Genomic DNA, 24,892 nt, shown 5'->3' on the forward strand with positions numbered 1-24,892 from the left:
AAACTAATAATTGTTGCTTCTACATTATAAGATATGGAAGTGGAAAAACGTAACTTTCTAACTTTTATACTGTCCAATTTATATTTTAGAAATTTTGGGGGAGCACAGGAGGAAGAAAAGAAAGAATTGCATTTATTTTGCATTTTCCACCACCTCAGGATATCCCAAAGTGCTTTACAGCCAATGAAGTACCTTCAAAGGTGAAGTCACTGTTGTGATGTAGGGAAAGGCAGCAGCAAATTTGTACACAGCAACGTCTCACAAACAGCCATGAATTAAATGATCAGATAATCTGTTTTAGTGGCATTGGATGAGGGATTAAAAAGCAAGCAGTCCAGTTCAAAACCAGAAGTGGAGCAATATTATTCCTTCTTTGCACTAATGAACTTAATACATGTTTGACATTGTAATAAAAGAGTTTTAAGTTATTCCTTCTATACACCACACTCACTCATCAATCAGAATGGAGAGTCAGGTAACCTCTCAGGCCCCTTTATGCTCCTGCCAACTGTTCGGAGACATGGAAAAGCAGCTCAAGTTGGATTACTATCCAATTTCTCTACTCTGCTGAAATGTCTCACTTCCACTATTATTTTCCCCAGATAATAATTGGTCAGATTCCAGTCATAGGTCACCTTTCACATTTGGATCTACAATTATTCTATTGAAGCTCAAAATCAGTTCATAGCTAAAAGGTGGAATCTGCTGAAAGTTGACTTATATTTGGTAGATGGCCTCCCCCTCTTTCAACATGATCCCCTCCCCCACCATGGCTCAGTGGAAAAAGCACTATAGTACAGAGTCACATACAGTCCAGGAAGGTCTCGGGTTCACTAATGTAATGGTGAAGTTGATACAATTAGCTCTGTCAGGGAAAAAAAGGAGTGTTCTGCTCCTGAGCACTATCCAACGACTTCTGCTGCAAGCTTTATGCGTTCATTTGCATGTATGCGGACATCGAAACAGTCCAGGGTAGGGCTTAGCACTGATGCCCACTATTGTTAAATAGCCTACCAATACTCAGTGTGGATCGCATATGAAGAACGGCCATTTGGGTGGCAAATTGTAGCCCAGCATTAATCTTAGCCCCACAATAGGTGGGGGGGGGGGGGGGGGGCGGGGGTGGGGGCGGTTAAACTAATTAATGCCAAGAAGGTCCAGGGTCCTGCAAGGAAGGTCTTTAAGCAACAAGCAGTTGAAACAAAACAGATAGGAAGTCAATAGAAGTGGGGGGGAAACGTCGCAAACAAACGAAAGATTAAATCTTTCTCCAAGTGCCTTTCTGACAACTAAATGGAAACAAATGTTAAAAGACTGATGTTAATTAACAACTTCCAGACACTTCATGCATTTTGGAAAAAGAAAATGGGTCTAAATTAAATTAATATGGTGTTTAATAATGTTCACTATTTATCAACTGCTATTGATAAAGAATTCTGTCAAGATCATTAAAAAAATATTTAAAACAAATGAGTCACAATCGTGGTTTGTATGAGCGGAGCCACGTGATTTGAAATTAAATGTTCATAAAAAAGTTTTCTTGGATAAATTGTTTATGGAAAATTAAATTGTAGCCAAGAATTATTGGCTACACTGAGACGAAAATGTGCACCACTAAGATCTCCACTTGTTGACCCTTTCCTTCTCAGTTTATTGGAAATCAACCGCACAGACCAGGAATATCCAGGATTCAATCTCTGAGTTAGCTGATGTGTCTGACCCTTGAGTTCCTCTTCTCTCGTCTGTGGCACGCCTAGAATCGTACACCTCCCATAATGTTCTCAGGTAGCCCTGGCGCCCACAATGCCACCTTTGGCAAACCAAATGGGGGCGATATGTCACTGCTGTTCAGGTTTCACAATGAAGTCACTTACAGTTCCCCACGTTCCCTATTCTGGTCTCATCCAGAGATTTTGATCTTATGCCTCACATATCAAGAGCAATGGTCCTGACACTGACCGTGGGGGACACCACTGTTTACATCCCTCCAGTCTGAGGAACATCCATTAACTGCTTTCTGCCCTTTACCCAACTTCCTATCCACGCTGCCCCACTCCCTTTAATACATTGAGCCTTCACTTGATCAACAAGCTTCCTGTCTGGCACCTTATCAATCATCTTTTGACAATCCATCTACACAACATCCATTGCATTTCCTTTCTCATTACACTGTGTTATTCCCTGAAATAATCCCTGTTGTCTGCCCTGAATGAATCCATTTCACTACAAAATGTTTTCTCCACCCCAGAGTTACATCTGTTTAAAGCCACAACAAAATAGGTCCAGTTTTCTGGACTTTTAGAGAAATTAGCTTTAAAAATGATGCAGTGTTTCAGCCAATGAGGGAAATCCGGGCTCAGCCCCGCCCACTGGGGCCGTAAGCCCCGCCCCTCACACACTTCAATTGGTTGGAGGACCAACCGCCCATGCGGTCCTCCAGCACTGCCCCACTTTCTTATTGGTCCGAAGCTGCCGTCAATCGCCCGGGAGCGTGAACTGAGCATGCACAGGCGACAGGGCAACTGTGGGTGAGGCAGGGAGTGAGAGATGGGTAGAGGGAGCATGTTAATAAACCCCGGGGGGACACGGGCTTCACACACATCGAGTGTGGAACCAGGTCCGAGAGAAAACACTCCACATTATCCACCTCCCCACAACTACCTGACAGTTTAAGACACAAACTCCGGAACAACCAGGAATTGCTGGGAAAACCCCAGCAAGTCAGGGAGCGTCTGTAAATGAAGGAGGAATGGAGACTGCTCAGGGAGCATCCGCAAATAAAGGAGAAATGGTGACTAGTCGGGGACCATCTGTAAATTAGTGAGAGGAGGTATTAAGGGGTTTAGCAGCTTTGAAAGTGGTTAAGTCCCCAGGCCTGGATGAAATGTATCACAGGCTGTTAAGCGAAGAAAAAGAGGAAGTCTCAGAGGCTTTGACGATCATTTTCCAATCCTTTCTGGCTTCAGGTGTGGTGCCAGAGGACTGGAGGACTGCTAATGTAGAACCTTTGTTTAAAAAGGGAGAAAAGGATAGACCGAGTAATTACAGGCCAGTCAGACTAACCTCAGTGGTGGGAAAATTATTGGAAAAAATCCTGAAGGACAGGATCAATCTTCACTTAGAAAGACACGGATTAATCAATGACAGTCAGCACGGATTTGTTAAGGGAAGGTCGTGTCTGACTAACTTGATTGAATTTTTCAACAAGGTAACCAGGAGGGTCGATGAAGGTAAAAAGCGTATGATGCAGTGTATATGGATTTTAGCAAAGCATTTGATAACATCCCACATGGCAGACTGGTCACAAAAGTAAAAGCCCATGGGAACCAGGGCAAAGTGGCAAGTTGGATCCAAAATTGGCTCAGAGGCAGGAAGCAAAGGGTAATGGTTGATGGGTGTTTTTGCAACTGGAAGGATGTTTCCAGTGGAGTTCCGCAGGGCTCAGTACTAAGTTCCTTGCTTTTTGTGATATACATCAATGATCTAGACTTGAATATAGGGGGTATGATTAAGAAGTTTGCAGATGACACTAAAATCGGCTGTGTGGTTGATAATGAAGAAGAAAGCTGCGGACTGCAGGAAGATATCAATCAACTGGTCAGGTGGGCAGAACAGTGGCAAATGGAATTTAATCCAGAGAAGTGTGAGGTAATGCATTGGGGGAGGGCTAACAAGGAGGAAAGGGAATACACATTAAATGGTAGGATACGGAGAAGTATAGAGGAATAAAGGGACCTTGGAGTGCATATCCACAGATCCCTGAAAGTAGCAGGCCAGGTAGATAAGGTGGCTAAGAAGGCATACGGAATAACAACATAAGAACATAAGAAATAGGAGCCGGAGTAGGCCGTAAGGATACTCGAGCCTGCTCCACCATTTAATACGATCATGGCTGATCCGATCATGCACTCAGGTCAACTTCCCTGCCCGCTCCCCATAACCCCTTATTCCCTTATCGGTTAACAAACTGTCTATCTCTGACTTAAATTTATTCAATGACCCAGCCAGCTCTCTGAGGCAGCAAATTCTATAGATTTACAGCCCTGAGAGAAGAAATTCCTCCTCATCTTAAATGAGTGGCCCCATATTCTAAAATTATGCTCCCTAGTTCTAGTCTCCCCTCGCAGTGGAAACATCCTCTCTGCATCCACCTTGTCAAGCCCCCTCATAATCTTATACGTTTCGATAAGATCACCTCTCATTCTTCTGAATTCCAGTGCGTCGAGGCCCAACCCACTCAACCTTTCCTCATAAGTCAACTCCCTCATCTCCAGAATCAACCTAGTCAACCTTCTCTGAACTGCCTCCAAAGCAAGTATATCCTTTCTTAAAAATGGAAACCAAAATTGTACGCAGTATTCCAGGTGTGGCCTCACCAACACCCTGTATAACTGTAGCAAGACTTCCCTGCTTTTATACTCCATCCCCTTTGCAATAAAGGCCAAGATTCCATTGGCCTTCCTGATCACTGCATACTAACCTTTTGTGTTTCATGCACAAGGACCCCCAGGTCCCGCTGTACTGCAGCACTTTGCAATTTTTCTCCATTTAAATAATAACTTGCTCTTCGATTTTTTTCTGCCCAAGTGCATAACCTCACACTTTCCTACTTTATACTCCATCTGCCAACTTTTTGCCCACTCACTTAGCCTGCCTATGTCCTTTTGCAGGTTTTTTATGTCCTCCTCACACATTGCTTTTCCTCCCATCTTTGTATCATCTGCAAACTTGGCTACGTTATGTTCGGTCCCTTCATCCAAGTCATTAATACAGATTGTAAATAGTTGGGGTCCCAGCACTGATCCCTGTGGCACCCCACTAATTACTGATTGCCAACCAGAGAATGAACCATTTATTCTGATTCTCTGTTTTCTGATGGTTAGCTAATCCTCTATCCATGCGAATAGATTAGCCCCAACCCCGTGAACTTTTATCCTGTGCAGTAACCTTTTATGTGGCACCTTATCAAATTCCTTCTGGAAGTCCAAATACACCACGTCCACTGGTTCCCCTTTATCCACCCTCTTTGTTACATCCTCAAAGAATTCCAGCAAATTTGTCAAACATGACTTCCCCGTCATAAATCCATGCTGACTCTGCCTGACTGAATTATGTTTTTCCAAATGTCCTGCTTCTGCTTCTTTAAAAATGGACTCCCAACATTTTCCCAACCACAGATGTTAGGCTAACTGGGCTATAGTTTCCTGCTTTTTGTCTGCCTGCTTTTTTAAATAGGGGCGTTACATTTGCAGTTTTCCAATCTGCTGGGACCTCCCCAGAATCCAGGGAATTTAGGTAAATTACAACAAATGCATCCACTATCCCTGCTGCTACGTCTCTTAATCCTAGGATGCAAGCCATCAGGTCCAGGGGACTTATCCATCTTTAGTCCCATTATCTTACTGAGTACCACCTCCTTAGTGATTGTCATTGTGTTAAGTTCCTCCCCACCTATAGCCCCTTGACTATCCACTGTTGGGCTATTTTTAGTGTCCTTTACCGTAAAGACTGATACAAAATATTTGTTCAGACTTTCTGCCATCTCCATGTTCCTCATCACTAATTCCCCGGTCTCATCCTCTAAGGGACCAACATTTACTTTAGCTACTCTTTTCCTTTTTATATACCTGTAGAAACTCTTACTATCTGTTTTTATATTTCGTGCTAGTTTATTTTCATAGTCTATCTTCCCTTTCCTAATAATTTTTTTAGTCGTTCTTTGCTGGCTTTTAAAACCTTCCCAATCTTCTGTCCTCCCACTAGTTTTGGCCACTTTGTATTCCCTTGTTTTTAAATTGGATACCATCCTTTATTTCTTTAGTTAGCCACGGATGGTTATCTTTTCTTTAATACCTTTCTTCCTCACTGGAATATATTTTTCTTGAGAGTTATGAAATATCTCCTTAAATGTACACCACTGTTCATCAACCATCCTACACTTTAATCTATTTTCCCAGTCCACTTTAGCCAACTCTGCCCTCATACCTTTGTAGTCTCCTTTATTTAAGCTTAGTACGCTGGTTTGAGATCCAACTTTCTTGCCCTCAATCTGAATTTGAAATTCAACCACTCTATGATCACTCATTCCAAGGGGATCCTTTACTAGGAGATTGCTTATAGAAACATAGAAAATAGGTGTAGGAGTAGGCCATTCGGCACTTCGAGCCTGCACTACCATTCAATAAGATCATGGCTGATCCTTCACCTCAGTACCCCTTTCCTGCTTTCTCTCCATACCCCTTGATCCCTTTAGCCGTATCTAACTCCCTCTTGAATATATCCAATGAACTGGCATCAACAACTCTCTGCGGCAGGGAATTCCACAGGTTAACAACTCTGAGTGAAGAAGTTTCTCCTTATCTCAGTCCTAAATGACTTACCCCTTATCCTTAGACTGTGTCCCCTGGTTCTGGACTTCCCCAACATCAGAAACATTCTTCCTGCATCTAACCTGTCCAGTCCTGTCAGAATTTTATATGGTTCTATGAGATCCCCCCTCATCCTTCTAAATTCCAGTGAATACAGGCCCAATCAATCCAGTCTCTCCTCATATGTCAGTCCAGCCATCCCAGGAATCAGTCTGGTGAACCTACGCTGCACTCCCTCAATAGCAGGAACATCCTTTCTCAGAGTAGGAGACCAAAAGTGAACACAATATTCCAGGTGAGGCCTCACCAAGGCCCTCATCAACTGCAGTCAGACCTCCCTGCTCCTATACTCAAATCCCCTAGCTATGAATGCCAACATACCATTTGCCTTCTTCACCACCTGCTGTACCTGCATGCCAACTTTCAATGATTGATGTACCATGGCACCCAGGTCTTGTTGCACCTCCCCTTTTCCTAATCTGCCGCCATTCAGATAATATTCTGCCTTCGTGTTTTTGCCCCCAAAGTGGATAACCTCACATTTATCCACATTATACTGCAACTGCCATGCATTTGCCCACTCACCTCACCTGTCCAAGTCACCCTGCAGCCTCTTAGCGTCCTCCTCACAGCCCACACCGCCACCCAGTTTAGTGTCATCTGCAAACATTGAGATATTACACTCAATTCCTTCATCTAAATCATTAATGCATATTGTAAATAGCTGGGGTCCCAGCACTGAGCCCTGCGGCACTCCACTTGTCACTGCCTGCCATTCTGAAAAAGACCTGTTTATCCCTACTCTCTGATTCCTGTCTGCCAACCAGTTCTCTATCCACTTCAGTACATTACCCCCAATACCATGTGCTTTAATTTTGCACACCAATCTCTTGTGTGGGACCTTGTCAAAGGCCTTTTGAAAGTCCAAATACACCACATCCACTGGTTCTCCCTTGTCCACTCTACTAGTTACATCCTCAAAAAATTCCAGATTTGTCAAGCATAATTTCCCTTTCATAAATCCATGCTGACTTGGACCAATCCTGTCACTGCTTTCCAAATGCGCTGCTATTTCATCTTTAATAATTGATTCCAACATTTTCCCCACTACTGATGTCAGGCTAACCGGTCTATAATTCCCTGTTTTCTCTCTCCCTCCTTTTTTTAAAAAGTGGTGTTACATTGGCTACCCTCCAGTCCATAGGAACTGATCCAGAGTCGATAGACTGTTGGAAAATGATCACCAATACATCCACTATTTTTAGGGCCACTTCCTTAAGTACTATGGGATGCAGACTATCAGGATTTATCGGCCTTCAATCCCAACAATTTCCCGAACACAATTTCCCGCCTAATAAGGATTTCCTTCAGTTTCTCCTTCTCACTAGACCCTCGGTCCCCGAGTACTTCCGGAAGGTTATTTGTGACTTCCTTCGTGAAGACAGAACAAAAGTATTTGTTCAACTGCTTGCCATTTCTTTGGTCCCCATTATAAATTCACCTGAATCTGACTGCAGGGGACCTACGTTTGTCTTCACTAATCTTTTTCTCTTCACATATCTATAGAAGCTTTTGCAGTCAGTTTTTATGTTCCCGGCAAGCTTCCTCTCATACTCTTTTCCCCCCTCCTAATTAAACCCTTGTCCTCCTCTGCTCAATTCTAAATTTTTCCCAGTCCTCAGATTTTCTGCTTTTTCTGGTCAATTTATATGCCTTTTCATTGGATTTAACACTATCCTTAATTTCCCTTGTTAACCACGGTTCAGCCACCTTCCCCGTTTTATTTTTACTCCAAACAGGGATGTACAATTGCTGAAGTTCATCCATGTGACCCTTAAATGTTTGCCATTGCCTATCCACCATCAACCCTTTAAGTATCATTTGCCAGTCTATTCTAGCCAATTCACATCTCATACCATCGAAGTTACCTTTTCTTAAGTTCAGGACCCTAGTCTCTGAATTAACTGTATCACTCTCCATCTTAGTAAAGAATTCTACCATATTATGGTCACTCTTCCCCAAGAGGCCTCACACAACAAGATTGCTAATTGGTCCTTTCTCATTAAACATCACCCAGTCTAGGATGGCCAGCCCTCTAGTTGGTTCCTCGACATATTGGTCTAGAAAACCATCCCCAGTACACTCCAGGAAATCCTCCTCCACCGTATTGCTACCAGTTTGGTTAACCCAATCTATATGTAGATTAAAGATGCCCATGATAACTGCTGTACCTTTATTGCATGCCTCCCTAATTTCTTGTTTGATGCTGTCCCCAACCTCACTACTACTGTTTGGTGGTCTGTACACAACTCCCACCAGCGTTTTCTGCCCCTTGGTATTCCGCAGCTCCACTGTTACAGATTCCACATCGTCCAAGCTAATGTCCTTCCTTACTATTGCGTTAATTTCCTCTTTAACCAGCAATGCTACCCCACCTCCTTTTTGTTCCTGTCTATCCTTCCTGAATGCTGAATACCCCTGAATGTTGAGTTCCCAGCCTTGGTCACCCTGGAGCCATGTCTCCCTGATGCCAATTACATCATATTCATTAATTGCTGCCTGTGCAGTTAATTCGTCCACCTTATTACGAATACTCCTCACATTGAGGTACAGAGCCTTCAGGCTTGTCTTTTTAACACACTTTGCCCCTTTAGAATTTTGCTATAATGTGGCCCTTTTTGCTTTTTGTCTTGGGTTTCTCTGCCCTCCACTTTTACTTTTCTTCTTTTTATCTTTTGCTTCTGCCCCCATTCTACTTCCCTCTGTCTCCCTGCATAGGTTCCCATCCCCCGGCCATATTAGTTTAACCTCTCCCCAACAGCACTAGCAAACACTCCCCCTAGGACATTGGTTCCGGTCCTGCCCAGGTGCAGACCGTCCGGTTTGTACTGGTCCCACTTCCCCCAGAATTGGTTCCAATGTCCCAGGAATTTGAATCCCTCCCTTCTGCACCAATCAAGCCACGTATTCATCTGAGCTATCCTGCGATTCCTACTCTGATTAGCACATGATACTGGTAGCAATCCTGAGATTAATACTTTTGAGGCCCTACTTTTTAATTTAACTCCTAGCTCCCTAAATTCTGTTTGTAGGACCTCATCCCGTTTTTTACCTATATCGTTGGTACCTATATGCACTATGACAACTGCCTGTTCACCCTCCCCCTTCAAAATGCCCTACAGCTGCTCAGAGTCATCCTTGACCCTTGCACCAGGGAGGCAACATACCATCCTGGAGTCCCCTTATAATAGAATCCCCTACCACTATAGCTCTCCCACTCTTTTTCCTGCCCTCCTGTGCAGCAGAGCCACCCACGGTGCCATGAACTTGGCTGCTGCTGCTCTCCCCTGATGAGTCATCCCCCTCAACAGTACCCAAAGCAGTGTATCAGTTTTGCAGGGGGATGACCACAGGGGACCCCTGCACTACCTTCCTTCCACTGTTCTTCCTGTTAGTCACCCATTTGCTATCTGCCTGTGTAGCCTTTCCCTGCGGTGTGGCCAACTCAATAAATGTGCTATTCACGGCATTCTCAGCATCGTGGATGCTCCAGAGTAAATCCACCCGCAGCTCCAGTGCTGCAACGCGGTCTGTCAGGAGCTGTAGCCGGATACACTTCCCGCACATGTAGTCGTCAGGGACACTGGAAGCATCCCCGACTTCCCACATAGTACAGGAGGAGCACAACACGTGTCCGAGCACCCCTGTCATGACTTAACCCTTAAATTAACTTAATTGACAACAACCATAACAAAGGTTACCTACTGATAAAGGAAAAGAAAAAGAAAAACTGTTCACCAATCACCAGCCAATCACTTACCCGCTTGGCTGTGACGTCACCTTTCGCTTTCTTTCTACTTCTTTGTTTACCTTCTGCCCCTGCAGCTGCACCAGCTGGCCTCACGAACTCCCCGCTCGAAGTCCTGCTGCCTCCTCGATGTCGGGCTTTTTATAGGCCGCCTCACGAACTCCCCGCTCGAAGTCTCGCTGCCTCCTCAATTTCGGGCCTTTTATAGGTTGCCTCACATAAGAACATAAGAAATAGGAACAGGAGTAGGCCATACTGCCCCTCGAGCCTGCTCCGCCATTCAATAAGATCATGGCTGATCTGATCATGGACTCAGCTCCACTTCCCTGTCCACTCTCCATATCCCCTTATCGTTTAAGAAACTGTCTGTTTCTGTCTTAAATTTATTCAATGTCCCAGCTTCCACAGCTCTCTGAAGCAGTGAATTCCACAGATATACAACTCTGAGAAGAAATTTCTCCTCATCTTTGCTTTAAATGGGCAGCCCCTTATTCTAAGATCATGCCCTCTAGTTCTAGTCTCCCCAATTAGTGGAAACATCCTTTCTGCATCCACCTTGTCAAGCCCTCTCATAATCTTACACGTTTCAATAAGATCACCTCTCATTCTTCTGAATTCCAATGAGAGGCCCAACCTACTCAACCTTTCCTCATAAATCAACCCCCTCATCTTCAGAATCAACCTAGTGAACCTTCTCTGAACTGCCTCCAAAGCAAGTATATCCTTTCGTAAATATGGAAACCAAAACTGCACGCAATATTCCAGGTGTGGCCTCATCAATACCCTGTATGGTTGTAGCAAGACTTCCCAGCTTTTATACTCTATCCCCTTTGCTTTAAAGGCCAATATTCCATTGGCCTTCCTGATCACTTGCTGTATCTGCATACTATCCTTTTGTGTTTCATGCACAAATACCCCCAGGTCCCACTGTACTACGGTACTTTGCAATCTTTCTCCAATTAAATAATAACTTGCTCTTTGATTTTGTTTCTGTCAAAGTGCATGACCTCACACTTTCCAACATTATACTCCATCTGCTAAATTTTTGCCCACTCACTTAGCCTGTCTATGTTCTTTTGCAGATTTTTTCTGTTCTCACACATTGTTTTTCCTCCCATCTTTGTATCGTCAGCAAACGTGGCTACATGATACTCAGTCCCTTCTTCCAAGTCGTTAATATAGATTCTAAATAGTTGGGGTCCCAGCACTGATCCCTGCGGCACCCCACTAGTGACAGGTTGCCAACCAGAGAATGAACTATTTATCCCGACTCTCTGTTTTCGGTTAGTTAGCCAATCCTCTATCCATGCTAATATATTACCCCCAACCCCGTGAACTTTTATCTTGTGCAGTAACCTTTTATGTGGCACCTTGTCAAATGCCTTCTGGAAGTCCAAATACATCACATCCATTAGTTCCCCTTTATCCACCTTGTTCATTACATCCTCAAAGAATTCCAGCAAATTTGTCAAACATGACTTCCCCTTCATAAATCCATGCTTACTCTGCCTGACCGAATTTTGCCTTTGGAAATGTCCTCACTGAGCCTCTCATGTACTGCAATGGGACCATGTAAAACCCAACTAGGTCACTTAAGGAAGGAAACTTGCCATCCTTAGCCACACCAACGTGGTTGACTCTTAACTGCCCACTGAGCAAACCACACGGTTTTATCAAACCGCTAGAATGAAAAACAAGAATAAAACCAGATGGACCACTCAGCTGTAACCTAGATATTAAATCACGACGAAGGCATACCCAGCAGCCAAGTTGATCCTGCAAAGTCCTCCTCACCAACATCTTGAGATTGGTGCCAAAGTTAAGAAAGCTGTCCTTCAGACTAGCCAAATAACAACCTGACATTGTCATACAAACAGAATCATACCGATTAGCCAACATTCCAGACTCCTCCACCACCATTCCTGGGTATGTCCTTTACTACTGACAGGGCAGACACATGAGATAGGTGCACAGTTATATACAATCAGTGGAATAGTGCTCCCAGCAGTCCTCAACATTGACTCCGGACCCCATGAAGTCTCATGGATTCAGGTCAAACATGGGCAAGGAAACCTCCTGCAGATTACCACCCACCATCCTCCCTCAGCTAATGAATCAGTACTCCTCCATGTTGAACAGCACGGAGGAAACAGAGAGGGTAGAAGACACAGAATGTACTTTAGGTGGGTGATTTAATGGCCTGCACCAAGAGTGGCTCAATAGTACCACCCAGTGTTCCCTCTAAGGTGTGCAGACACACACTGCTTCAAGGAACCCGCACAGCTGGCTTGCCGGCATTTCAATATAAAAACCGCACTTGCACGGTATTTTGAATGAACCATGCAGCTCCTTAAAGGGGCTGTGCAGGGCCAAAAAAAAGACAGGGAATATAGGTACCATCACTGACTGAGCTGGCCAAATCCTGAAGGACAGCTACCAGACTGAGCTAGCAGCAGCTGGGGAGGGAACCAACATAAGGGAATAACCTATTTGGCCTTGTTCTCACCTATCTACTGGTCACAAAATGCACCTGCTCATGACAGTGTTGGTAGGAGTGACCACCGTACAATCCTTGTGAAGACCAAGTCCCGTCTTCACACTGAGGGTACTCTCCATCTTATTGTGTGACACTACCACTGTGCTAAGTGGGATAGATGAATAAAAATATAGAACTCCCCGCTCGAAGTCCCACTGCCTCCTCGATCTCGGGCCTTTATAGGCCGCCTCACGAACTTCCCGCTCGAAGTCCCGCTGCCTCCTCGATCTCGGGACTTTTATAGGCCGCCTCACGAACTCCCCGCTCGAAGTCCCGCTGCCTCCTCGATCTCGGGCCTTTATAGGCCGCCTCACGAACTCCCGACTCGAAGTCCCGCTGCCTCCTTGATCTCGGGCCTTTATAGGCCGCCTCACGAACTCCCCACTCGAAGTCCCGCTGCCTCCTTGATCTCGGGCCTTTTTTGGCCGCCTCACGAACTCCCCGCTCGAAGTCCCGCTGCCTCTCCAATGTCGGGCCTTTTATAGGCCGCCTCACGAACTCCCCGCTCGAAGTCCTGCTGCCTCTCTGATGTCAGGCCTTTTATAGACCGCCTCATGAACTCCCCGCTCGAAGTCCCGCTGCCTCTCCGATATCTCATTACACAGGACCAGATCTAAGATCTAAGATAGCCTGCCCGCTGGTTGGTTCCGTTACATAGTGCTCAAGAAACCTGTCCCTTATACACTCTATGAACTCTTCCTCAAGGCTACCCTGAACAATTTGCTTACAAGAGCATGGGGGTTATGCTTGAACTGTATAAAACACTGGTTAGGCCACAGCTGGAGTACTGCATGCAGTTCTGGTCACCACATTACAGGAAGGACGTGATTGCACTAGAGAGGGTACAGAAGAGATTTACGAGGATGTTGCCGGGAGTTGAGAATCTAAACTATGAGGACAGATTAGATAGGCTGGATTTGTTTTCATTGGAACAGAGGAGGCTGAGGGGAGACTTCACTGAGGTGTATAAAATTATGAGGGGCCGAGATATAGTGGATAGAAAGGGCCTATTTCCCTTAGCAGAGGGGTCAACAACCAGGGGGCATAAATTTAAAGTAAGTGGTAGAAGGTTTAGAGGGGATTTGAAGGGAAATTTCTTCACACAGAGGACTGTGGGGGTCTGGAATTCACTGCCTGAAAGGGTGATAGAGGCAGAAACCCTCACCACATTTAAAAAGTACTTGGATGTGCACCTGAAGTGCCCTAGAACTGGAAAGTGGGATTAGGCTGGATAGCCTCTTATTGGCCGACATGGACACGATGGGCCAAAATGGCCTCCTTTCGTGCTGTAAACTTCTATGATTCTAGAAGATCCATACACTGTTACTTGAAGTGGCTGACACAACCATGTATCACGTCTCATCAGTTCATATGATCTGTTCATTTTCTCCCCAACTATTGGCATTGATATAACATTGAAGTTGAGCTCGAGCGGGCCCTTATAATTTTTTCCCTGCCCATTTTGCTCTACTTTTACACTTCCAGCTCACCATATAGGATCCTGTTTTGTAATATGGACCTACAATTTTTTCCTTTTTTTGCCATTTGGGGGTTAACACAAGGCCAAAGTGTTTGGAGTTGTATTAGAGCCTGCTGGTTTACTCATAATTTTGTGATTTTCAGTTTGCGGGTTAAAATGTATTATATATCTCCAACACAGCAGGGTGGCCAATGAAAAGGAATAATCAATAATGCTATTAATCTGCTGTGAAGTGCAATAAAGATTGCAATATTAATTACAGTAATTATACAGATTATAGTCTTCCCCATTTATAACCTCTTTCCATTTTTAACATAGGTGAGGCTCACAAAATGACATGAGACATGATAATTGTGTAATACTATCATTAACAAATACCAGCCTTGGTGTGCACCTACATGTCCCATGAAAACAAAAATGTTTATGATACCCTGCTCTAAACTACCGTAATGTTTCCATTAAAAGCCTGACACTGAGCGAATGCTACAGGGAACAAGTAGTTTCCCCAGTCTACAGCTCTAACTACAAGATTAGAGCCGTAGACCACATACAAAAGCAAAATACTGCGGATGCTGGAAATCTGAAATAAAAACAGAAAATGCTGAGCCCCTGTACTTAAAATCTGTTACATCTCTAATTTTTCCAATTCTGATGAAAGGTCATCGACCCGAAAAGTTAATTCTGTTTCTCGCTGCACAGATGCTGCCTGACCTGCTAGTGTTTCCAGCATTTTCTGTTTTTATTACCGTAGACACATAGTCTTGCATCAATAGAAAGAATTTGCATTTATATAGCAAAGCACCTCGAGATGTCGCAAAGCACTTTGCAGCCAATGAAATACTTTTCAAGTGTAGTCACTGTTGTAACGTAAGATCCCACAAACAGCAATGGGATAATGACCAGGTAATTGTTTTTTTTTTAAAAAGTGATGTTGGTTGAGAGATACATAATGGCTAGGACTCCTGTATGAATCTGAGGCATGGACGATGTATAGAAGGCACCTCAACTCGCTGGAGATACATCACCAACGATGTCTCTGCAAGATCCTGCAAATCCCCTGGGAGGACAGGCGCACCAACATCAGTGTCCTCGACTAGGCCAACATCCCCAGTATTGAAACACTGACCACACTCGATCAGCTTCGCTGGGCAGGCCACATAGTACGCATGCCAGATACGAGACTCCCTAAGCAAATGCTTTATGCGGAGCTCCTTGGTGGTAAACGAGCCAAAGGAGGACAGCGGAAACATTATAAGGACACCCTCAAAGCCTCCCTGGTAAAGTGCGGTATCACCACTGACACCTGGGAGACCCTGGTCAAAGACCGCCCGAGGTGGAGAAAGTGCATCCGGGAGGGCGTTGAGCTCTTCGAGTCTCAACGCAAAGAATGTGAAGAGGCCAAGTACAGGTGGCGGAAGGAGCGCGCGGCAAACCAGCCCCACCAACCCCTTCCCTCGACGAATGTCTGTCCCACCTGTAACAAGGTCTGTGGCTCTCGTTTCGGACTGTTCGGACTTTGGGAATGGAAGCAAGTCTTTCTCAATTCCGAGGGACTGCCTATGATGATGATAATGATGATGATGATGAATGGTTAGGACACAAAGAGAACTCATCTGCTCTTCTTTGAATAGTACCATCTTTTACATCCTCCTGAGTGGAGAGTCCCATATTTTATCCACAATGCAGCACCTCCAACATTACAGCACTCCCTCCGTACTGAAATAAATGGTCAGCCTAGATTATGGACTTAAGATTATGGACATGAACCCACAACTTTGATTCAGGAGAGTACTATCACTGAGCCAAGGCTGACACATAGGAAATCAAGAATCAGGATAGGGCCAAACCTTACCAATACCATGTGTCACAGCTCATGCGTGACAAGCAACAGTTTCAAAAGACCACCATCTCAAGGCATGAACTAGACTGCACCAATGTATTGTGCCATCCCTAGACTGTAAGCAGCTCAGAATAAACTCAAAATTATTCCCCCCCACCCCCGCGCCCGCCACTGAAATGATCATTGCTGACAATTTCAGATTACTGATGAATAGCATAGGAAGTCGTCACAAAAAAATGGTTCTTTATGTACTAATTCCAAAGAAGGAATCGGGCCTTGAAAGAACATTGTCCTTTCATCTATGAAATCAGAATTTGAATCCAACTTAAACAATGTTGATCACAAAGACTCCCCACCTGCTTTACTGGCTGGGTTTGGAGGTTGGTACTAATAATTGACTTGTGCTGAAGTCAGTTTTATTTGCCCCACACCACATTTGCCTGGGAATGCTTGATTATGTGTATAGCTTCATTATGTAAATTTGTTTACATCCCAAGATCAACTCCATTTTGACCAGGAAGCATTCTGAAGGCATCATATAATGCATACAGTACTCTAAATCAGGGCACTCACCCTGCAGCCCTATGGCCACACAGATCCCTTGCCACTATCAATTAGCCTTCAAAGCGCAGCAACTAAATACGAAACTCAGACTTACTTGCTGGCTTGTCTTGTAAATTTTATGTGCCTGGAAGTTTGAAAAAGGTCATTTTAATGGTGTTGCCTCACTGGTGGATAAATCCTAAATCAGAATAAAAGATCTCTTAATATCAGAAAATTCACATACATGCATGTTAATGAAAGGTGGACAAACTTTTGCAAGTCGCCCCAAGGTTCCATGGTGTGTATTTATGGGGCTCAGGAATACCAAAGCTTGGAAACCCTATTTGAAACTGAAATGCTTCCAGTAAAAGCCTGGCACGGAGTGTGCTACAGGGAGCATGTAATCTCCTCAACCCATAGCTCCAAACTACAAAATCAGGGCCAGAAATCTAGTCTTGCATCAGTAAGAAATCAAGTAGCAGGGTGGACCAAGCCCCACAGATATGTGTCATAGCTCAAGGAGCCAACGTATGTGGCAGAGAAAATAGTTTCAAATTCATTTCAATTCCTGGTTTCTTCTCTTTTGAATTCATCTATTGTTGTGTGCGCTGCAATAACCCAGAGGAAAATCTGACCTGAATTGTTTCTATTTTTTTGTCAGTTTTCTCTCTTAATCCAGTGTTGATTTTTGTCGTGGTATACTTGTATGCCAAGAAGCACCTGCCAGTATCACGTCCGAACAATCATATGTTTGAGCCTGGGCACGAGTCAGCAAGAAAGCTATTAGACTATGTAGGGCATCACCGCCAAGCCCAGTTCTGCCCTGGTTTAACGATCAACCAAGTGAACCTTCCGGCAGGAGTTCCTGGGAAATGATTAGAACAGTTAAATTCATGGTAGGCAAGCACAGCTTGGGGAATTGTTCTTTTAATTCTCAGTGCCTCCCTCCAGAGAGGTGCCTCATCGCCATCATACCATGTGGAAATTTAAGCATGGAATCCTAGAACACACCACTCCATAGCACTGCATACTGAACATCATCATCATCATCATAGGCAGCCCCTCAAAATCGAGGAAGATTTGCTTCCACTCCAAAAGTGAGTTCTTAGATGACTGAACAGTCCAATACAGGAATTACAGTCTCTGTCTCAGGTGGGACAGACAAGTCATTGAAGGAAAGAGTGGGTGGGAAGACTGGTTTGCCGCACGCACTTTCCACTGCTTGCGCTTGCTTTCTGCATGCTCTCGAGGCGCTGAGCATCTCGAGACTCGAGGTGCTCAGCGCCCTCCCGATGCTGTTCCTCCACTTAGGGTGGCCTTTGGCCAGGGACTCCCAGGTGTCGGTGGGGATATTGTATTTTATCATGGAGACTTTGAGGGTGTCCTTGAAATGGTTCCTCTACCCACCCGGGGCTCATTTGCCATGTAGGAGTTCCAAATAGAGCGCATGCTTTGGGAGTCTTGTGTCAGGCATGCGAACAATGTGGCCCGCCCAACGGAGCTGGTCGAGAGTGGTCAGTGCTTCGATGCTGGGGATGTTGGCCTGATCGAGGACGCTAACGTTGGTGTGACTGTCCTCCCAGGGGATTTGTAGGATCTGGCGGAGACATCGTTAGTGGTATTTCTCCAGGGACTTGAGGTGTCTACTGTATATGTCTCTGAGCCATACAGGAGGGTGTGTATCACTGCAGACCTGTAGATCATAAGCTTAGTGCCAGATTTGAGGGCCTGATCTTCGAACAATCGTTTCCTCAGGTGGCCGAAGGCTACGCTGGCGCACTGGAGGTGGTGTTGAACCTCGTCGTCGACGTCTGCCCTTGCAGATAATAGGCTCCTGAGGTATGGAAAGTGGTCCATGTTGTCTAGGGCCACGTCGTGGATCTTGGCCTGAACAACATCTTTTGCAAATGCAACTCAGAGAGTCTGTAATGTATTTGCTTCATGGGTTCTTTGCTTAATAATTCATAGCAACACATTGCTATTAAGAACTAGTTGATTTATTAGCAAAGGTTTAACAATCATACTACACATTACCAGTTCATTCACCAGGCTCACAACTACCTGCCTCATCGTGAATCCCCTGAACCCAACTGGCTGGGGTTTTATTGAGTCTTGTGAACATCACGTGACTGGCTAAACCACTCCCAACTCAATGGCCCCAAGTTTCCACATGATTTGCTCCTGATTTTTAGGAGCAACTGGTGTAGAACGGAGTATCTTAGAAATCGGAATTCTCGTCATTTAGTTTGCTCCAGTTCTAGTCAGTTAGAACAGTTTCACTTTGGAACAGAATTTGTTTTTCAAAAGGGGGCATGTCCGGCCACTTACGCCTGTTTTCAAAGTTTCGCGAGTGAAAACTTACTCCAAACTAACTTAGAATGGAGTAAGTGAAGATTTTTGTAAGCTCGAAAAAACCTTGTCTACACTTTAGAAAATCAGGCGTAGGTTACAAATCAGGCGTAGGGAATGGTGGGGGGGGGGTTTAAAAGGGAAATTTACAAACATTAAACACTTCAGTTTTACAAATAAAGAGCCATCATCAATAATAAATGATAAATACATCAATAAATCAACCAATAAATCAATCAAAAAAAATTAATAAGAAATAATTTTTTTTTAAATCAATAAATAAAACATTTTCTACTTACCGACTGCAGCACCGGGAGCCCTCCAACAGCGTGCTGGGATGCCCCCTCCCCCCCCGCCCCCAGTGTGTCTCTGTCAGTGTCTCTATCTCTCTGTCTGTCTGTGTGTGTGTCTCTCATTCTCTGTCCGTCAGTGTCTGTGTTTCTGACAGCGAGGGGAGGTGGGGAAGGGGGAGGGATGGGGGAGAAGAGGGAGGGGGGGAGAAGGGGAGAAGGAGGAGAAAGGAGATGGGGGGAAGGAGATGGGGGGGCGGGAAGGAGATATGGGGGGGGGGGGAGAGAAGGAGATATGGGGGGGGAGAGAAGGAGATATGGGGGGGGGGAAAGAGAAGGAGATATGGGGGGGGAGAAGGAGATATGGGGGGGGAGAAGGAGATATGGGGGGGGAGAAGGAGATATGGGGGGGGAGAAGGAGATATGGGGGGGGAGAAGGAGATATGGGGGGGGAGAAGGAGATATGGGGGGGGAGAAGGAGATATGGGGGGGGAGAAGGAGATATGGGGGGGGAGAAGGAGATATGGGGGGGGGGAAGAGAAGGAGATGGGGGGGGAAGAGAAGGAGATGGGGGGGGAAGAGAAGGAGATGGGGGGGGAAGAGAAGGAGATGGGGGGGAAGAGAAGGAGATGGGGGGGGAAGAGAAGGAGATGGGGGGGGAAGAGAAGGAGATGGGGGGGGGAAGAGAAGGAGATGGGGGGGAAGAGAAGGAGATGGGGGGGGAAGAGAAGGAGATGGGGGGGAAGAGAAGGAGATGGGGGGGAAGAGAAGGAGATGGGGGGGGAAGAGAAGGAGATGGGGGGGGAAGAGAAGGAGATGGGGGGGGAAGAGAAGGAGATGGGGGGGGGAAGAGAAGGAGATGGGGGGGGGAAGAGAAGGAGATGGGGGGGGAAGAGAAGGAGATGGGGGGGGGAAGAGAAGGAGATGGGGGGGGAAGAGAAGGAGATGGGGGGGGAAGAGAAGGAGATGGGGGGGGGGAAGAGAAGGAGATGGGGGGGGAAAGAGAAGGAGATGGGGGGGGAGAGAGAAGGAGATGGGGGGGGAGAGAAGGAGATGGGGGGGGGAAGAGAAGGAGATGGGGGGGGAAGAGAAGGAGATGGGGGGAAGAGAAGGAGATGGGGGGGGAAGAGAAGGAGATGGGGGGGGAGGAGAGAAGGAGATTTGGGGGGGAGGAGAGAAGGAGATGGGGGGGGAGGAGAGAAGGAGATGGGGGGGGGGGGGGAAAGAGAAGGAGATGGGGGGAGAGAGGAGATGGGGGGGAGAGAAGGAGATGGGGGGAGGGAGAAGGAGATGGGGGGAGGGAGAAGGAGATGGGGGGAGGGAGAAGGAGATGGGGGGAGGGAGAAGGAGATGGGGGGGAAGGAGATGGGGGGGGGGGAAGGAGATGGGGGAGGGAGGCTGAACGGGTCGGGCCCGAGACTTCGGGCAGGGCCCGTCCCCATCACCAGATTTACAGGTAGGTGGCGTTGGGTCGGGTCGGGGGGGGGTGGTGGGAGGGAGGGAGGTCGGTTCGGTTCGGGTCGGGGGGAGGGAGGGAGGTCAGGTCGGAGAGAGGGAGGTCAGGTCGGATCCAGTCCGGGGGCGGGGGCGGGGGTGGGGGAGCGGAAGTCGGGTTGGATCCAGTCGGCGGGGGGGGGGGGGGAGCGGGAGCGGGAGCGGGAGTCGGGTCGGGTCCAGTCTGGGAGGGGGGGGAGGGGGTAGGAGCGGGAGCGGAAGTCGGGTCCGGTCCGGTCCGGAGGCGGGAAGTGGGAGTCGAGTCGGGTCGGGAGGAAGCAGGAGCTGGCCGTGGGAGGAGCCTTATTCACGCAGCCCCAGTGAGGCCATTGGGCCAGGGCTAGGGGCTGCGTGCTTCGGCCCCTCCCACACAGTTTCGGGCGCCTCGAGCTACTGCACTTGCGTGCCCACTGTAGCGCGCATGTGCAGAGGTCCCGGCACTGTTTTCAGCGCAGGGACCTGGCTCCGCCCCCTACAGCTCCTGCTGCGCTGCGCCGAGGGCCAGAGGACCTGCAGGGAGGTTGAGAATACGGAGGTTTTTTTTAGGCACACTTTGTGGCGCGAAAAACGGGCGTCCAGGTCGGGACTGCGCCGCTCTTGGCGCGGCTCGAAACTTGGGCCCAATATCTCTACAAACCTGTGAGCATACTCACAGGTACATACACTACAGAGTCTATTAAAGAGATTAAGAACTTAAGAGTACAGGTACGAGCATCAGTTTATCCTCACGAAACATCCCAAAGCTCCTTATGTACTGAATCTGAGGTGTTCAAATTGTAGCCCATAGGGCACATACAGCCTGAGCTCTGATAATTTTGTTCCACAGCCCAGGTAGGCAATTCAGGCCCATTTTCATTTATACTTCTTATTCACTGGTTTGTCATTTAAATGTTGTTGTCCTGGAGGCTTGAAAAAGGCAGCTCTTAGCACTGTTGCCAGCTCTTAGCACTGTTGCCTCATTAATAAATCAATCCCAAATCAGAATTGCAAGATTAATTAAAATCAGCTTATGCAAGGTAATGAGAATAGAGATTAAAATTGTATACATGAGTTAAAACAAATCAAATATTAAGTACACAATGTCAACTAATAAGCAGTAATCATTTCAGTAGAATACAAGAGTTATTCAAACTCAATTACACGATAAATGAAGAGAGGTATTGGAATCATCTTCATCCCAAAAGCAGGATTGCGTTGCACCAGTGTTCACTGCAAGTAGGTCCCACTGATAGTCTCATCAAATCAGGAGTGACATTTCATTTTATTTTACAAAGTTTCCAAAAAATGTTTTCACAAATAGCTGTAATGAAAAATTCAAAACTTAGTTTGCTGGAGTCACTTTTTAGTTCTAGGAAATATTAAATGAGTGCTTTGTATCAGTATTCACCCTTGAAGATGATGCTCAAATATTAGAATTTAATAATACTACTTTTACTACTAGTAACATTAACAAAGATAAGCATATTATTTTAAAAAGAATTAAGAACTTAAAAATAGAGCAGCAGGGCCGGATGATATCCATCCGAGGATCCACTGGAAGATGGGACATGTGCTGTGCGAGTCCCTGGCCTGTATTTTTAATAGCTCACTGCACTCTGGAATGGTTCCTACAGATTGGAAGGAGGCTTTTAAAAAGGTGACAAGGCAGATCCGGGTAACTATAGGCCCATCAGTTTATCAGTAATAGGGAAAATGCTTGAAAGAATCATAAAGAATGCAATATGTGAATACTTGGATAGAGAGGGACATATTAGGGACACCCAACATGGCTTCATAAAAAAAAAAGAGGTCATGTCTCACAAATCTAATTGTATTTTTTGAAGAAGTTATGAAGTTGGTGGATGAGGGAAGCCCAGTACCATTGTCTACTTAGATTTCCAAAAAGCTTTGACAAGGTAACGCACAAAAGGCTTCTCTATAAGATCGGAGCCTCTAGTATTAATGATATTGAGCTGGATACAGAACTGGCTGGCAGGACGCAGGCAAAGAGTAGTTATAGATGGATTCGGATCTGTTTGGAGAACGGTCACCAGTAGTGTCCCACAAGGATCAGTGTTGGGACCGTTGCTTTTTACTATTTTTATTAATGATCTGGATTCAGGGGTTGGCAGCACAATTTGCAAATTTGCGGATGATACCAAGATCTGTGCAAGTGCTAGAACTGTAGAAGAGGTTCGTCTGATTCAGGCAGATCTTAATATGTTGGGAGACTAGGCTCATGATTGGAAAATTATGTATTACTTAGATAAGTGCAGTGTTATGCATGTGGGCAGGGCAAATGCTCAAAGGGAAAGGCATTAAAGATGGTGGAGATAGAAAGAGATTTGACCATGCTAGTGCATACATCTTAAAGAGCAACGTCGTGCAGCGATAGCTAGAGCAAATAGGGTGTTGGGGTGTATCCATAGGACAATTGAGTATAAGATGAGGCGTACTGTTTTGTCCTGTACAAGACCTTAGTCAGGCCGCACTTGGAATACTGCGTCCAGTTTTGGTCTTCTCACATGGTGGGTGATATTGAGGCTCTGGAAAGGGTGCAGAAGAGGGCCACTAGACTAATTCCAAGTCTAAAGCATAAAGATAGGTTAAAGAGTTGGGACTCTACCTTAGAGCAGCATAAACTTAAGGGAAATATGATTGAGGTTTATAAGATAAGACAGTGTTCCAGCTGACTATTTATTTCAATTAAATAGGTTAGGCAGGACCAGGGGGCACAAAGTTAAGGTGTATAAGGCTAGATCTAAGTTAGATGTCAGGAGGTGGTTATTTTCACAGAGAACAGTAGAGGTCTGGACAAACTGCCCTCTCATATGGTGGATGCAGATTCACTGAACTCCTTCAAGCAAGAGCTGGATTTGTTTCTGGCTGCGGTGGAGATTAACTCTTACAGAAGGTAGGTACTGCAGGAATTTAATGGCCAGAGTGATCTCCTGGGCTAGTTTCGATCGCCTAGATGGGTTATAAAGGAATTTCCCAGATTTTTTCCCCCCAAATTAGTCTGGGTTTTTTAAAATCTGTTTTTTTGCCTCTCCCAGGAGATCACATGGTTTCGGATGGGGTGGTGTGTGTAAATTGTGATACACAAGGTTTTGCAATTGTGTGGGGCAGGCTCGAGGGACCAGATGGTCTTTACCTGTCCGTCATTGTTTATATGTTCGCATGTTCTATTTGGATTAACACTGTTCTTACTTCGACCTTTATACTACCTCTGTCTCCACCACTTCCACTGGCTACCTATCCTCAACGTACTGACTTCCAACTGGAAAAACTTTCTCTCCTGTAGGCCATCAGATCAGATTGAGAAATCTTATCAGAATGACAGAAGGTTTAGGTATCAGCAATTAAAAGACTTTGCACTTTACACCCATTCCAATATATCCTGAGCCACATATCAATCTAAATCTGTGAGCACCTGGAGTTTTTGTACAGTACGTCTATCAGTCGAATGCATTGTTGCCTTCTAGATTTGTCCCCAACTCTCCTTATAACTCCTATCTGAATCCCTCCAGTATCACCAAAACAGCACTAACCAAAGTTGCAAATTATATTCTCAGACTATGATCAACCACATCATTTTCCTCAGATGCCTCTCCTCAGTTGTTCAGCTCAGAGAGACTGAGCTTAACTGTTTCCACGTGCCTATCTGACCATAATCAGTAACTCTGGTTTTACCTAGCTTTGGTTTGGTTTTACTCAAGCTTTGGTTTTACTTCCCAGACCACCACCTCCGGAGATCCCCCAGGGATCAATCTATGGCTCCTCAGATCTCATCTATATGACTTGGTGACATCTGCAGACATGGGGGTAGTCAGTTACCACATACACAATGATAAGCCTCAATTATAGGACCCCATCACTTCTCTGGACCTTTCCATTGTCTCAGTGTTGTCAGTTTGTTAATCCTACATCCAGTCTCGGAGGAGCCACCATTTCCTGCAGCTAAACACTGGAAAGACTGAAGCCATCGTCTTTAACCGCTGCCATAAACTCTGTACCCTCACCGCTAAATCCATCACCCATTGGCATCTGTCCCAGTCATGAAGCGTGCTATATAAATGCAAATTTTAACAATTATTTTATTTCCTTATGCTTTTGTGAAGTACCTCAGGCCATTTTTCTATGTTAAAGGCATTCTATACATGCAAGTTGTAATTGTCCATTAACTGTACTTGAAATAAAAACTC

General features: G+C 45.5%; 1 protein-coding gene across 4 annotated transcripts in view; it reads right to left on the minus strand.

Annotated features, from left to right (window-relative positions):
- The window catches only part of smtnb (smoothelin b), a 385,166-nt gene that overhangs the window by 267,364 nt on the left and 92,910 nt on the right, over positions 1-24,892 (minus strand). The gene's annotated exons all lie outside the window — the stretch shown is intronic.

This window comes from Pristiophorus japonicus, chromosome 8 (assembly GCF_044704955.1).
Source record: "Pristiophorus japonicus isolate sPriJap1 chromosome 8, sPriJap1.hap1, whole genome shotgun sequence".
Classification (NCBI taxonomy): Eukaryota; Metazoa; Chordata; class Chondrichthyes; family Pristiophoridae; genus Pristiophorus; species Pristiophorus japonicus.